Source organism: Pinus tabuliformis, chromosome 4_2 (genome assembly GCF_031772625.1).
Source record: "Pinus tabuliformis cultivar Carrire ecotype Pingquan chromosome 4_2, CPIR1, whole genome shotgun sequence".
Lineage (NCBI taxonomy): Eukaryota > Viridiplantae > Streptophyta > Pinopsida > Pinales > Pinaceae > Pinus > Pinus tabuliformis.
In genome coordinates this window covers 334,810,529-334,821,226 of record NC_142304.1, presented here as the reverse complement: position 1 = coordinate 334,821,226, position 10,698 = coordinate 334,810,529, and positions in this window count along the sequence as shown.

Here is a 10,698-nt window from a genome sequence, read left to right as displayed (position 1 = left end):
AAGAGCGATTGCGTAGAAGATTCTACGTGCAGGGTTGTGGTGGCCAACCCTACATTAGGATTCCAAAGCCTACTGTAGGGCGTGTGACGTGTGTCAAAGGACTAGCAGGCCATCGCGGAGAGATGACCTGTTCCTGAACCTGTAGATGACATTACAAGATTTCAAGAAATGGGTGATAGATTTTGTGGGAACCATTTAGCCCCAAGGGAAGAAGATAGGAGCGCGGTACATTATCACCACGACTAAGTATTTGACTCGATGGGTGGAGGCATAGCCTGTGAAGGACTGCACAGGCGTGACCACTGTGAAGTTTCTCTTTGAGTATGTACTGACGCGATTTGGGTGTCCAAAGATTTTGATGAGTGATCATGGTACACACTTTCTGAATGAAATGATCAGCGTGTTGACGGAGGAATTTCAGGTATATCACTAGAAAAGCATGCCTTATCACCCATAGGCTAATGGGATGGTGGAAGTATTCAGTAAGGTACTGGAGGATGCACTGACCAAGGTTTGAAATGCTCTGTGAAGTGATTAGGATCTGTGCATACCCGCAGTACTATGGGCCTATCGGACGACGTGCAAAAAGTTGATTGGACAGACACCCTTTAGGTTTGTATATGATGTTGAAGTAGTGATGCCCATGGAATACATTGTGCCTAGTCTGTGCATAGTGATACTCATGGGTATGAAATATCACAGAGCCCCATAAGAGAGGCTTTTGCAACTTGCTGAGCTTGAGAAAGAAATATTTATGGTTGGATTTCAGCAATAGGTCCAAAAGCAACACGAAAAAGCATGGCATGATCGGCACATTAAGCTACGCACCTTTAAGGTAAATGATCTAGTTTTTTATATGACAACAAGTTTGATAAATTTCCAGGGAAATTCAGAATGCACTAGCTAGGGTCCTATGTCATTAAGGAGATTACCGATAGTGGATCAGTTCAGTTGGTTAAATTGAATGGAGATCCCTTCTAAGGAGAGATGAATGGCAGCCGATTGAAGCCATACACCGGTGATTCGACCATGTGACTGTATGAAGGTAGCATAATCTTAGCACTCCAAGCAACTTAAAGGAGGTGTGGGAATATAAACTACACTACCCAATTTGGGGAATTTCATGACTGGAGGATTGTGAGGAACGAGGAAATGTCACAGGGTTCGCAATAGCGTGAAGAGAGCTGCGCTACCTAGGGAAAAATCGTGCAGGTCAGCTGGAAAGTGACCGTTAAAGTCACTGTTCATGATTTGACGATAAGAATGCAGCCAAATGGAGTGGGCGGCTGACATTTAAGATAAAATTTATGGGTAAGATCCTTGGAAATCTACCGCCAATCTGGCATTAATGAACCGAATGTGGGGGGAATGGTCAGATTTGAATTCAAAATGGCCTATAAATTACAAGTGGAGGCCCAACGAAAAACACTTGCCATTTTGAAAATTGAGTTGGTGAGCTCTCAGACGTGCATGACCCATGCATTCTTCAAAAAATTGCTTGATTTCCCTGTGTTTGATCAGTTTCCAGAGTCCAACCGCAATTTCATCTATGATTTTATCCTAGGATCTGAAGCTATGGACACCGAAGTAGTGACAGTCGTGGGGGCTATGCCAGAACTTGTTATGGAGGTACAGGGAGCTACTCCATAAGTTGCAGAGGTACTAGATGAAGTCCCCAAGTCACCATGGATGCCTAGAATGAAGCCTACCCTGACCAAGGAGAGTACGAAGGATAATAAGGGAAAGCAAGCTACAATACCGGTGCGCGCGTCGCCTAGAAGAAACCCATAGAAGGACAAGCCCACTACACAAGAAAAGGGAAAAACCATTAACTTGGAGCCAAAGGAGGAAGAAATTAAGGACATCCCGATGGAATATGAGGATTTGGGGGTGGAAGTGGAGGAATTCGAGGTCGATGGTTCTGTCCCTATCACTAAGTTGCCCGAATACATCCCTTCGCGCAAGGGCAATACCAAGGTGCCAAAGGACATTGACAAAAGCAAGGTCTTCTTGCACACACCTCTGCTACAAGACGAGATTGACTTCGAAGAACCACACTTGGGGTGGGTTCCTCTATTGAAACTGGAAGATTGGGACTTAGCTGACCATAAAGGAACAGGTCGATGCAGCGCAGCACAAAGAGGTAGTGTTGAAGGCATGCTTGAAGCCCTGGTTGGATGAAGCTTATTTTTTCATGACCTCCATTAAAGGCAAGCTTGCTAATCTACAAGCAACTCAACAAAAGCTTTAGGCCGACAGTTCAAGACTAGCGACAGAGTAGTTGGTTGAAGAAGTGAAGCAGGTAGTTGCACAGTGCACCATTGAGGTTGCCGTCATACAGGTCAAACTGGGAGGTCTCCACGCCAAGATCTCCGCACACATAGAGTGACTTGAGGGAAAATCACCATGTTTTTGTTGGGGGCCTGTTGGTAAAGCGTTCCCCCAATGATAGTTTTGGGGCTAAAAACCCATGCTTTGGGACAATTTTGTAATAAAGTTGTAAATTTTCTGCATTTTGTGGTCGTGGAGTGCGAAGGTGTCAAGAGTCATAAAGGGTTGTCTACCCTTATTTTGTAAAGTGTAAAATTGGTTGTAAATATCCACCCATGGTCCATAGACCATGGGATTGTATAAAAAGGAGTTAACCTAAGTTAAGTTAAGAGAAGGAAAGGAAGGAAGTAGCGAAGTAGAGTATAGAAGTTTAATTGTTCTCAGGTTGTAGCATAGGTAGAGGCTCTACAGCTAAGTGCGCAAAGGCCTGGGGTGGAAGTCCGCAGCTGAGTGTGCGGACCCCTGCAGTTGTGTGCGTAGGGCAAATAAAGTTTGTATTAAACTGAAAGATATCAATAAAGAGAAGTATTCTACAATTACTGTGTATTTAGTTCATGTTAATGAATATGATTATATTGCATTTTGGGTTTAATTTACAATTTTTATTTGATGCTCGAATATATGTGATTGTATTGGTTAATTAAACACAAGTAAGGATATCAGTTTACGTAGTGCTAATTGTGATTGATCAGTAAGATAAGTAAAACACCTGAGATGACTTGGGAACCTATACAATGCATTGTTATAGCTACGCGAAAATACCCAGACCACGGGTTAGGGCTGCGTGAAGGTCAATCATACACCTTTGTGGAGGTACTAGAGGGTGGAATAAAGGGTAGATTGACAGAAACCTAAGGCTTAGCGACTTGCAGGTATAAATAGACATCACGACCATCTTAGGGTGCGGAAACTTGGTTCCAACATCCCCCATACTGCTTCAGGTGAGACTTTGGTCTGCGCTCCGTGGGCAGATGTCGAAAGGGACAGTAGTGTAGGGATTTGTTTCGCTAACTAACGTTGAACATGGGTCAGGCCCCACAAAGCCAACACCAGATGACAAGCTAAGCTCGTGAAGTCTATTTGAACTTTCCTTATCTTTTAAATATCTTCTTCAGATATCTTAACCCCGACATGTTTTTCCAGAATTGCAAATATGAAAGTGCCCTGAAGGATTAATATGAAGTTTGATGGCAAGGGTAGAACAACCATTCTTGAGAACACACCAATTTCTTTCTTGAATTTTTCACAAATAACAATATTCATTGTGAGGATACTGCATGTAGGTCATTCATTCTCACATTTGAAGTGCTCGTTAGGGAATGGCATTACACATTTCCAACATCTTCTATTCACTATTTCAAGTTGAAGTTTCATTTTACGTGAGCCTAGACTTTTCTCAGTTAGTTTAGGCGTAGAGGTAGTTTTGTTTGTTTCTTTGTTTTGTTTCATTTTATTTTCTTTCTGCCCCACCCTTCTATTTATTTCTGTTTCAAATACTTCCATAAGAGGCCATGTTTGGTTTCAAACAAAGCATGGTGAAGGTCAAGAGGAAATTGTGCTACTTTAAATACTTAGTTATCTGTTTATTCCCTCTATTTTTGTGGATCCTACAACTTTTAGTTGATGATACCATGATGGAAAATATGTTCTTTCTCAGAGAAAACTGTAGTGGAATCATGATGCTTGAATATATAACTAGTACCACCTACTCTAATTGGTTTTAGTGATTGGTTGGATTTTCCTTGTCAACTAAGTTGAGTAGAGTAAGGAGGGGAGGAAACTTTAACAAGTGAATTGTATTTCAGAGGTGTATAAATATGCTTCTCTGAAGGGACAACCTCCTTTTCTCTCAATAATTCAGGTCCCTCTTTCACCCCATGAAATCAATAAGTGCCTAGCACATTTCTATGAATAAAATGGAAAAAATAAATAAATAATTAGGGACAAAGGAAGAGAAAGGTTTCATGTGCAGGGAGGTGAAGCAATCAACTTCGATGGGGTACTTTCCAGGCTCGCTAGCAGTGGAGTAATGTTTGTGTCCTTGAAGTGACTCCACTGGGGTACTATCTAGGCTTGCTAGAAGTAGAGCAACACTAGAATGAAAACCAAGACTCTAACAATCCTTTTTCACTTGTGTATCTATATACTCCCCATCCCCTATTGAAACAACTGAGTTTGACTTGTTTTTTTAGTGTGCCATCGATGAAGAGAATGATAGGAACTATATTTTTAAATTGAACTAAGTAAAGAAGCTATGGTGATCAATGAAATGAAAAATATCTCTTGAAGAGTTAGACTTGTTTTACATGAGTTAAGACCCATACATAGAGCTAGAGTTCTACCAGTGTGTCACCAAGTGTTGTAGCTACTAAAACCACCCTCCAAAATTTTTCCCATGCTTTGATTTTGGAGCCTCCCTTCTACCCACATGAGCTCATCATTCATTGTCTTCACGTATTCATGCTATGTTAAAACTTATCATTTCATGCAGTTCTTGCGATGTCTTTTTTGATCCCGATCTGAACCTTTTCAAACACAAGCCATCTCTTATGTTGACTTTACAGCTTTACCAGTCTTCCCTTTAGAAATTGTGCAATATTGGAAGGCAGGACAACCTTGAGGATCTGAATTATGCAGTCTAGGGAGGTAGGCCAACCTTGAGCTCAAAAATTGCGCAAAAGCTTTCCCTACACTAAAAAATTGCACAATTCACTCAACTAAGGAGTTGCCCACTCCCTTATGGCTGGGAATTGTGCAATCCTTCTTGGCAATGTGAATGGCCAATTTCTCAAAAAGGAAAAAAGAAAAAAGTGAAAAAGAAATCCCTAGAAAATAGGGAGTGGATAATTAGTTTCCCGAAGAGTGGCACAAGTTGTTATTTTTTACTTTCCACCAAGTGTTGCTTTTTCCTTGATTTTAGGAATGCCCATCATAAAGCTGGCCCACCTATATATATAGAATAGACACCCATAGAGCTCATTTGCACATTTTATCTTGGAGCTCTAGCTTTCCCAAGGAGATCAAGGAGCCTTCAGTGGAGTTTTCTATGCTTTTTTGGGTGAGATTTTCTTTTGTCATCTTTTGTCACTCTTTCTATCGCTTTTTGTCATTTCACTTATGTGAGTGTTGTTTTGTTTATTTATTTTCATAATTTATGGTGTTTTAACTTATATTAGCTTATACAAGTGGTGGTTCGGTTCGTCATTCAATTTTTACAAGTGTCACACCAACTTCTTGTTTTTACCCATTAATCGTCTTCGTTTCGGTGACTCCATATGCATGTTGTTTTTCCTTTTTCATGCTGATATTCTACACTTCATTTTCACTGATCTATCTTTTCCTTATTCAAATATGCACTCTTACTTGCACTAGCACTTAGATCTTCCACTTTCCCATCCCCTTCCCAGATAGATCTGTCCTTTACTTGGCCAATAGTTTCCATGTTCAAATGCACATTTTTGCAACTCCAAGTCTCAATCTGCATGCTTAGCCTCTAACACTACAAAATGCATAGTATCTGGCTTACCCAAATGGATGTTTCACAGTTCCAGGGCTCAAGCGTCACCCTTGGAAACTGATATTTTTCACTGTGCAATCTCTCCCTCAGTTTGGATAGGCTGAGATTACACATTGTGCAGTATCAAGCCTCAAGCCACTCCCTTCACTACTAAGACTATGAAATGCATAGTTTATGAGGTCATTATCTTCCATCATCCTAGGAATTGCATAGTTTTCCCTCTTAGTCTCATGGTTGTTTCCTTGATCCTTCTTTGTGAGTCATTTTACTTGAGCTAATTTATGTTTTCCATGAGTGCATTTCTCTCTTACATGTACTGCATTTTTTGAGCACTTCTTTTGATGAGTTACTGTCACTATGGTTCCCAAGAGATCTATCTCAAAGGACACTACAAACAGAAACACCAAAGAGGCAGGTGAAAGTACTCTAGTTGACTTGCCATTTTTCATAGACACTTAGTTGTTTATAGAGAAAGAGTAAAAAATTGCATGGCAGAAGGTGAATGAGGCATTCCCAACAGAAATATTCAAAGAAGATCTTAAGGAACAGTAGGTGTACATAAATGTCCAAAGGTCAAGATTACATAAGATTGCATGAAGGTACCCAATTTTTCCATATGCAGACATTGTCAGCTGGATACTGTCACATGCAGATAACAAGACCACAACTCTCAATAGTGTCATTATACAAAGGCTTTCCTCTTTCCTTGCACAAAATTATCAACTTATGTATCATTTACCAATGCCAGAATCATACATGGATTCCCACTTTTATGTAGTCACCAACTACTTGAGCACAAAGGATGGCATCAAAGGTTGGGTGAAATAGACTTCCAAATTCCGCCAGATTCCCAAAAACACTTACAAGACCAAATATCTCAGGAAGGATTATCCATACTTTATAGTATTATGTTGTCGGATCTATTGTCAAAGTAGTACTAAGACCTTTCTAAAAGGTTGGGTATTCTTTCTTAATCAGGTTGTGAATGAAGGAAAACCATTCAACTGGTCGGATTTGTTGTCTCAGTAGTTGAGAATTCATGTGAATAATTATAAGAACCCTCCCAAGGGGAAGAAATCCATATTTTATATGTCTTCTTATTTGTTTGATCCAATATGTGCTCAGAATTCATTTCCTAGCATGAATTGGACCTAGTCACCAAGAGACATTGCCATGCATATTTACGACAAGTTGCTTTCGGAGTGTAGCTACAAGGGAGTAATGGAAACATTGATTGATCACTTCCTCATTCCATTATACATGTTAATGTTTGAGGAAGAGCCACCTTGCATGTCCCCTGAGGAAATATAAGCTGTTATGAAACTAGCTCACAAAATGTAAGAAGAGATACATCAACGACTTCAAAATAAGCCTCTTCGAGGGGGAAACCTCCTTTACATTACACAAATGAATAATTCTTGGATGATACAAATGACAAGACCTCCTTTCTATATATAGGAGTCTAATGGGTCACAATATAATCAGAGCCTACATAACAATAATATTGTAAGGGCACAACAATAACAATAGTGGGCTTCAATGGAGCACAATAATAACAATATGGGGAATACATGGGAACACCAATACAATAAGGGAGTTGCACTAATAACAATAAGGGCCCACACTAGTAGTATAGGGTCCTAACATGCCCCTATCCTTCAAAAAGTGTTGTCCTCAATGCTTGAGTAGTTCTAGATGCTTTTGTATAAAATTCTCATCCTCCCATGTGAAATCTTTAGTGGGTAAGTTCTTCCACTTGATGGGATACTTTGAAATTGATCAATTTCATAGCTGTGAGGAACTTGTTTCCATGACTGCTTCAGGTTATGTTAGGTAAACTTGACTTGGGATAGAGTCAAAGTTGACCAAGTTAAACAGTGATGGTTTTGGGGCACATGGTATTGTGCACCCATAGTATTCTGCCCATGGTATTATATGTAATGGAGCTTATAAAAAACTGGAAGGACTTCATTATAATGCAAGACCTGGAGGTGAGTGGTGAAGGCTCACTTGGTCAGATTGGCTAGGGTTTTGGTCAATGCTAATGAGATCTTATTAGGTTGGGTTTTCCTTGGATTTGGGGTTTTCTCGGATAAACATTTGTGTTTATGTGTTTATGGTTGTTGCTGGTTATTTTTATATTTATTCCTCTCAGTAATTATTTATGTTATGCAGTAAATTTCTTAACAACTAGTATCAGAGCCAGATATTGGCTTCAAAGGGATTCTTTGATGCTAGGGGTTTATAGTGCCTGATGAGATCAATGCAGCCTTTTTTACAGATCTAGGTTTGAAAATAATGGTGGAACAATCGTATGTAGAAGAACCTCAAGGAGAATGTGCGGAAGATAGTGCCATAATTGCTAGGGATCGCAGTGCATTTGCGATATTTACCGGTTTGGAACATGCTGACGAATTGTTTGGGATTCATGTGGCTATTTAAAGAAGGTCAGCAGAAGAAAATTGTTCATGCGGCTTTGAAAATTGTTCGCTTTCTGCTACGTGAGGCCACTGGTGCTGGAATCTACGAGGTTCTCGTCGGGCTCGTAGTTGGAGTAGTTTGATAGAAGTTTTTGAGCACATCAAATTGAGAGAGGATGGATCAAAATCACAACAACAATAAACAAAAAAAAAAATTAATGAAGTAAAAATTATTGCATGTAAATGGGCATACTACTGTAAGACCCGGTAAGGCATGTGTGCCCCTGGGTAATCACCGGTAAAGTTTGGGTTAGACCTAGGTGATAGGGGGGATGTCGGGTTAACAATACCTCGGGTAAAAACTCTGAGGGGGGTAAGAGCTAGAGTGAGTGGGATTGTCTCACTTAGCAGGTTTGGCTAGAGTTAGTAAAGGAACCCCAAGTCAAGTTTAAGGGGGGAATTGTCAGGTAAACTTGACACGGGATAGAGTCAAAGCTGACTAGGTTAAACAATGATGGTTTTGGGGCACATGGTATTGTGCACCCATAGTATTCTACCCGTGGTATTATATGTAATGGAGCTTATAAAAAGCTGGAAGGACTTCATTGTAATGCAAGACCTGGAGGTGAGCGGTGAAGGCACACTTGGTCAGATTGGCCAGGGTTTTGGTTAATGTTAATGAGATCTTATTAGGTTGGGTTTTTCCCTGGATTTGGGGTTTTCCCCAATAAACATTTGTGTTTATGTGTTTATGGTTGTTGCTGGTTATTTTTATATTTATTCCTCTCAGTAATTATTTATGTTATGCAGTAAATTTCTTAACAGGTTCCACTATGATTTTTCCTTCCTCGTCAAGTTTTGGCAATATTGTTTGAACTGGAGGTTGTCACCTATAACCTTCTTTAAGCATGAGACATGGAAAAATGGGTGCACTCGGGAAGATGCAAGAAGTTCCAATTTGTATGTCATAGCACCAATCTTTTGCAACACCTATTAAGCAGCATCGTACTTTGGTGATAATTTATTATCCTTCTTAGCTTGCTTGAGGGACATTTTTCTGTATGGTTGTAGCTGTAAAAATACCCAGTCACCTACATCAAAACGTTTTTTGTTGCGATGTTGATTTGCATGTTGTTTCATTACATTTTGTGCCAAAGTGAGGTTATCCTTTAAGAGTTGGAGAACTTGTTGTTGATGCTCGATGTGATCTTCTGCTGCTTGAACCTTAGAATTTTATGTTAAAGATGATGTGATGGATGGTGGATGATATCCATAAATTTCAAATGCATTACAATATATGGTCGGATTCATTTCTTCTTTCTTCGGGGTTGGTTCCTGGTGTATATCCTCTTCCTTTAACATTTCTTGTTCCTTTTCTTCCTCCTCTTCACAATTGATGTAAAATAATTTCTTCTCAATGCACTTATGACCTTTAGTTTATTTTCTATTACAACTGTAACAAAGCCCTTTTGCTCTTTTTTCTTCCAATTGTTGTGGTGTCAACCTTGTAGGTTGTGGAAGGCTAGGAGCAACAACATTTACATCTTTATAGTTATGAGTGGTAGGATTCCTTATTGCCATAATTTTTCTTTCAACTTTTCTTACCACCCTGAATGCCTTCTCCAATGAATCAAGTTCCCAAAGGTGAACCTCACGTTGGATGTTATCTTTTAAAGTCCCTATGAAGAGATCAATCCTATGCTCCTATGGAACATTAGTTACCTTAATATTTAATTTTTGGAAGTCCTCAATGTGCTCTGCCATTGGACCCTTTTGTTTGAGATTTATCAATTAGATAAAGAAGGTGTTGCTCTTTGTATCCTCATAATGTGTTATCATTTCCTCCATAAAAATGGATTAAGTAACCATTTGTTTATGAGGGAAAAGCGACCGATACCATGAAAAGTGACTGGGTTCTAAATATAAATTTGCAATACGTACCTTCTGTGTGTTTTACACATTATGGAGATCAAAATATTTCTCCATCTATAGTATCCATGTTATGGGATCCTTGCCATCAAACTTCCTCAAATTGATCTTTGGAATATGATGGCTCTTCAATCCAAAGTTAGATTTTATGAAATCATGATTAAAATTTCTTTTGTTCTCATTATGAGTTTCCTCTACTACATTTTTGCCATTACGAGGCCTTTCTTTTAGCTGCTTTGTCCCACCGTCCTTCAAACGTTCCATGTCTTCCTTCAAATCTTCCATGCCTTTCTTAAAAACTACTTCCATACCATCAATATTAGCTTCCATGGAATATATAAAACTATTTATCATATCTTCTATCATATTCTTCAAATCTTCCATCCAATTTTGCTTACTAGGTGTTTCTATTTTATTGATTTGAGTCATTCTTTTTCTTTCTTTTAGGAGCTTGATATCTAAATGACTGTAACTCTGTAATTTCAGATCTCCAAGTTCTGA